Source organism: Lissotriton vulgaris, unplaced genomic scaffold (assembly GCF_964263255.1).
Source record: "Lissotriton vulgaris unplaced genomic scaffold, aLisVul1.2 SCAFFOLD_301, whole genome shotgun sequence".
Classification (NCBI taxonomy): Eukaryota; Metazoa; Chordata; class Amphibia; order Caudata; family Salamandridae; genus Lissotriton; species Lissotriton vulgaris.
In genome coordinates, this window is record NW_028244321.1 from 1,288,983 (window position 1) to 1,295,000 (window position 6,018).

General features: G+C 42.7%; 2 non-coding genes across 2 annotated transcripts in view; both read left to right on the top strand.

Annotated features, from left to right (window-relative positions):
• Positions 1-224: 224 nt before the first annotated feature.
• Positions 225-306, top strand: TRNAF-AAA (transfer RNA phenylalanine (anticodon AAA)). Its single transcript has one exon. It is a non-coding gene; the product is annotated as a tRNA-Phe (tRNA).
• A 5,660-nt stretch (positions 307-5,966) lies between these two features.
• Positions 5,967-6,018, top strand: part of TRNAS-AGA (transfer RNA serine (anticodon AGA)) — an 82-nt gene continuing 30 nt past the window's right edge. Inside the window, exon 1 of the tRNA in view lies at positions 5,967-6,018. This exon is cut by the window's right edge and continues 30 nt beyond it. This is a non-coding gene — a tRNA (tRNA-Ser).

A 6,018-nucleotide genomic window follows, 5' to 3' on the forward strand; every position in this document is an offset into this window, starting at 1 on the left:
AGAGTGCAATAGGGTCTAAAAAACGTGAGTGACCCATGAGAGTATGCATGCAAGCCTATGGTATTCCAAACTAGAGATATACGCATGCAATTTTTGTTTTTAGGAGAGAATGTGCCTGCTGAAAAAAACCTTATTTTTAAAAAGTGCATTGCAGAATATCAGGAATTTGCTGTGGGACACCTTCAAAACTTGCATACAGATTATGTGCACACACCTTGCAGTCAGTTGTTGTGGCCGAGTGGTTAAGGCGATGGACTAAAAATCCATTGGGGTCTCCCCGCGCAGGTTCGAATCCTGCCGACAACGAGAATCTTTTTAACATCGGCTACAATTTCAGAAGTTAACCTTTAGTATTTCTTCCATGTCAGTTTTATAAATAGGTGGCGTATTTTGGTGTCACTATTGCCATAGCACATATTTATTATCGCTCCCCCTTTCATATCTTTGCTATAACTCTCGTCCTTCATTAGCGCTGGTGCAAACGCTTCAAATTATTATACCCTGGCTCTCTCGGTCATACCTGTGCATGCACTTGAAACTTACTTTACCAATAAAAGAAGCAAATAGAGAAATAAAATAAAAGTGCTAGCTGGATTAGGCAAACACACTTCATAAAACTGCATTTTCTTTTCTATTCTCCCCCGTGTTACAAGCTTAACTGCTCCCTGTGTAATTTCTCCTAACCTGCTGTTCCTGGAAGAGAATTTCATCTACAAGCTCTTTCTGTGTTTTTTCCTAGTCTTTTCTTTCCCTTTTCTTAGATTTGTAACTGTTCCTTTACGTGCTCTATTTAGGCGCCATTAATCTCATTTGAGCTCCTTGTACCTGCTGCTGTTTTCTCCACACCTCATACTGTCTTTTCCCTCTTTCTCTCTTTCTCTGCGGTTGGTGGCTACTTTCCAAAGCGTCTAATGCCCCAATGTTCCTTCGTCTTGTTGTCAGACGTGAATTTGAAAAGCAACAAAATTAACAAGCCTTTACCACTCACACATGGCAGAAGTTTATACTTTAATTCAATGAGCTAAGAAAAGTGTGTTGTGGGGCCCCTACGAGCCATGGTGCTTGCTTCATCATAATTAGGCATGCAGTCATTAGCCACAGCTCTGATTATGGGTCACTGAGGTCAGTTTCAATAATTCCTCAAAAACCTAACCATGCAGTCCCCCCTAACTGTGTAGTTATCTTGCTTTACTGCTGTTTGTGTGATTAGCTGGGAGGAGCTCACGGCAGCATCCTCCCAATAAAAGTGTAGATGGACCGTTCCTTAACTCTTTCTTGCTTCACATACAGATGGCTTGAGGAGGTACAGGGGAGATGCAGGTCTAATAAACAGAATAGAATATCTGCGCCAGGTGTGTTTCTCTGCATTGGTGTCCCATCACAGGCCCACCAGTGTATGTGTGATCTTTGACTCCTGCCAGTTCACAAGCAGGCGGCCAGGAAACGGTTTCAGCCTATCAACCACTGAGGAGATAAAGCCTTTGTATAAGGAATGAGGAAGCAATGAACACATTCAGCCTATCACAGGAGTAGCCCTGAGTGTTCCGAATTATAATTTCTTCATGTCACTGTACGTTATTGAGCCCAAGTAGCTCGCCGTGATCGTATAGTGGTTAGTACTCTGCGTTGTGGCCGCAGCAACCTCTGTTCGAATCCGAGTCACGGCATTGTGGTTGGCAATGTCACGGCAGTTGGGTTTTTCCTTTACAGAATTCCCAAATGTACCAGTTGTTTTTGTAAAATGTCTATTAAAAACAGATCCTTTTCAATATTTAAACGATCTAACAACAAATTATTTAAACACACATGATTATAAGATGTAGGTATACTGTACTTACTGACATAAATTATCGTTCTTGAACATATTTGCGGTAAGGGGAGCGGAGCTCTCCCCCAGGCCAATCAGAATGCAGATGAATGCAGTTGCAGTTGAGTGACCTGTGTTGTGGCTGTCTACAGGGAATGCACATACGTAGCTGTCTCGCAGCCCAATCCAGACGTCAATCGAAGACAGGTTTCAATGCAAATAGAGCAGTAAGTGCAGAGAAATGCTCACTCTCTAAAAATGGCATTTATACAATAGTAAGATTAAATCCAACCTCACCAGTAGATAGGATTTATCAATAAATAAATAAAGCTTCTCCTCTCTGATATGGAATTACCCCCCAAAAAGTATAAGGGAATACCCAATGCTAACCTATGAGAGGGGCAGACCTCACAGTAGTGAAAAATGTAATAGACTGTTTGATACTACTAGGACATACAAAATACCACAGTACATGTCTTACACCGGATTCATTACCGGACATCCTAGCTGCCTTGCCTGCTGATTATTACATTATCTCTGTTTTACGACCGGGAGGTAAAATTGGCGGCGGGGTGGCCATTATCTCCAATAAGAAACATCAACTCAGACAACTTCCCTCCTTAGATATTCCTAATGTGGAGAATATTGTTGCTAAGCTGGATACTGTCAATGGGACACTCGTGGTGGTTCTACTATACCGCCCTCCCCAAATTATGACCACGTTTCCTGCTATTCTTGCGGAGCAACTGGCCATGCTAGCCACCAATAATTCTAAACTACTCCTGATTGGGGATTTAAATCTCTGGTTTGATAGTATACCATTAGACCCCCAAGCTGGTGAGACGAGGGACCTTCTGAGTGATCTGAATCTTATACAACATATACATACTCAGACCCATCAAAAGGGCCATAGTCTCGATCAACTTTGGTCATTGAATTTGACTATTAATGTTACTGATATTAAACCCTGCAGCTGGTCTGACCATTTTATTATTAGTTTCTCATTTTGTGTTGCGAAAGCTCCTCAATTTAAGCTGAAGGCTACCAGTCTGACTCGGAAATGGTCCTCGTTGGACATGTCAGTTTTTTTAAATTTGTTAAAGTCTACTTTGCCAGAGCAGAGTTTAGATGTGGAGATAGCCGATTGTAGGCTTCAAGATTGGCTAACCTCAGCCATTAATGTCTGTGTTTCCCTCACTCGCTTTGACAACTCACGCGGCGCGGACGCGCATAAGTGGTTCACACCGGAGTTGAGAAAATTAAAACTTGAAGTGAGGCAGCAAGAGAGAACATGGCGTACCAACTACTGTCCCGAAGCAAGGATAGCATATTGTCTAGCTCGTAAAGCCTACCAAAAGACATTGCACACTCACAAAACTGCTTATTTCTCTTCTAAAATACTTAATGCGACTAACAAGTCGAAAGAAATTTTCAGGATTGTGAATGAGTTGTGCAATGATGAGAGAACTTCCCCCCCGGTTGTCCCCTCACAACTGCTCTGCAACTCATTGAATGACTATTTTAATGATAAAATAGTGTTGATCAAGGATACTCTATCCAAGCTGCCAGTTTGTGTCCCGATAGACGACACCTTTTTTAACCCTCTTACTTTGCATTCTTTTCCTTTAATCACTGATCAAACCTTTCAAGATTTGCTCACGAGAGTTAAATCAGGATCTCCTCAGGATGCCTGCCCTCCCCAAGTAATGAGAGAAATAGGTCGGGCACTCCCAAGTAGCCTGATTCCATTGCTTAATAACTCCCTTAAGTCAGGGAATGTTCCTAATAGCTTTAAACAGGCCTTACTGATCCCTTTAAAAAAGAAACCTGGTATTGATTCCTCAGACCTCTCTAACTACAGGCCAATATCGTTGCTGCCCTATTTATCTAAAATATTGGAGGCGCACGTAACCAACTGCCTATCAAGTTTTGTGGAAGCCTCTGGCTATTTACAACCTAACCAGGCAGGGTTCCGGCCTGGTCACTCGACTGAGGCAGTGATACTGGCTGTTCAGAACACCTTAAGGTCTAACGCAGACAGGGACCTGCACCAGGCACTGGTGTTATTGGATCTGTCTGCTGCGTTCGACACGGTTGACTACAACATCTTGGTCAACCGTGTCGAACAGGCCGGCCTGCGGGACTTGGCCTTGGCCTGGCTCAAGTCCTTTATTTCAGGACGTACCCAATCGGTTCGACTGGGTTCTTTTACAGCCCCAAAAAAAATTTCTTTTTGTGGGGTTCCTCAAGGATCCTCCTTGTCTCCCTTATTATTTAATTTGTATATGCGGCCTTTGTTGTTCTCTTTACGAGAGTTTAAGGTTGATGTATATAATTATGCAGATGACCTGCAGTTGGTTTTTGTACTAAACTCTCACAATGCTGCTGAGGAATTCCGAGCAACTATGTCTCTTATCCAGAGGTGGATGTCCCTAAACCACCTCAAGTTAAACCCGGGAAAAACAGAGCTTATCTTACCTGGGAAGAGTGAGATCAGTTGGAGTCCCAGCTTTTGGCCGTCGGATATGGGCTCTCCCCCAAAAAAATCCCGCACGGTAAAAAGTTTGGGAGTGACTCTTAGCGAGGATCTCACCTTGGCAAGTCAAATCGGAACTGTGGTTTCCTCGGGGTTCTTTCAGCTGAGGAAGATTAAAAAAATCGCACATCTCCTCACAGGTCTGGCCTTAATTCAAACAGTTAGTGCCCTAGTCCTGTCTCATATTGATTTCTCAAATGGCCTCTACCTGGGGGCGCCTATCGGCCAACTCAAAAGACTGCAATACTTGCAAAATCAAGCTGCAAGACTTATTTGCAAAGTCCCTAAGTGGGAATCAATTAGACACGGACTAGAGATTTTGCACTGGCTGCCTGTGGAACAGAGAGCCACATTTAAGGTGGGCTGTATTGTGTTTAAGGCTCTGGAAGGTAAGGGTCCTATGTTCCTTAGATTGTTACTGCGCAAATACAAACCCTTGCGCAGTTTGAGATCCATCCACAAAGACCTTCTTGAGGTCCCTCGTTTCAAAAAGAAACGTCAGGGAGGTAGCAGTTTTCAATTTTTAGCCGCTTCATTGTGGAACTCCCTCCCTCTGACTCTGCGACATAGTAAGGATCTTCTTGCTTTCAGGAAGGCATTTAAAACTTTTCTTTTCTCTCAGGCTTATGGTAAACAGTGATTGTATTTCTTTTATGTACTGTTATGTTGACTCTCTCACCAGCGCCAAGAAGCCCCCGGGCGTATGTGCGCTTAATAAATAATAAATAACATAACATAACATAACCTTTTACTTACATAGCATGATGCCCCTAGGACTACCTAGGGCCTACCTTAGGGGTTACTGATATGTAATAAAATTGGAGTTTAAGGCTTGGCAAGTAGTTTTAAATGCCAAGTCGAAGTGGCAGTACACTGCAGCACAGGCACTGCAGTAGCAGGCTTGAGACAGGTTTGAAATGCTATTTCTTTGGGCGGCACAATCAGTCCCTGGGTATATGGTATACCACTTTACAAGGGGCTTTCAAGTAAATTAAATCTGTCAGTCAGGTATACTCCAATTATACACATGATTAGGGAAGAAGCACGTGCACTTCAGCACTGATTAGTAGCGATAAAGTGATCAGAGTCCTAAGGCCAACAAAAAGATACAGCAAAATGCGGAGGTGAAAAGCAATAAGGTGGGGTTGGGACCACCTTAAGAATGCAAGGTCTAACAAAAACGAACTAAGGATAACATGAGTTAAACATCAGGTTTCTCTACAGCATTTGGTGAGACAAGTGGGCCTTCTTTTATCTTCCATAAATGCAATCCTTCCCGGACCCCTTTATTATATAGCTCTTCAAGGAAAAAATATAAAGCACTTACAAAGGAGCCTCAAATACTCAAAGATGGTAGACTTCTTTAATATGGGACATATACTAAAAGCAGCACGAAAACAGAGTGCAATAGGGTCCAAAAAACTTGAGTGACCCATGAGAGTATGCATGCAAGCCTATGGTATTCCAAACTAGAGATATACGCATGCAATTTTTGTTTTTAGGAGAGAATGTGCCTGCTGAAAAAAACCTTATTTTTAAAAAGTGCATTGCAGAATATCAGGAATTTGCCGTGGGACACCTTGAAAACTTGCATACAGATTATGTGCACACACCTTGCAGTCAGTTGTTGTGGCCGAGTGGTTAAGGCGATGGACTAGAAATCCATTGGGGTCTC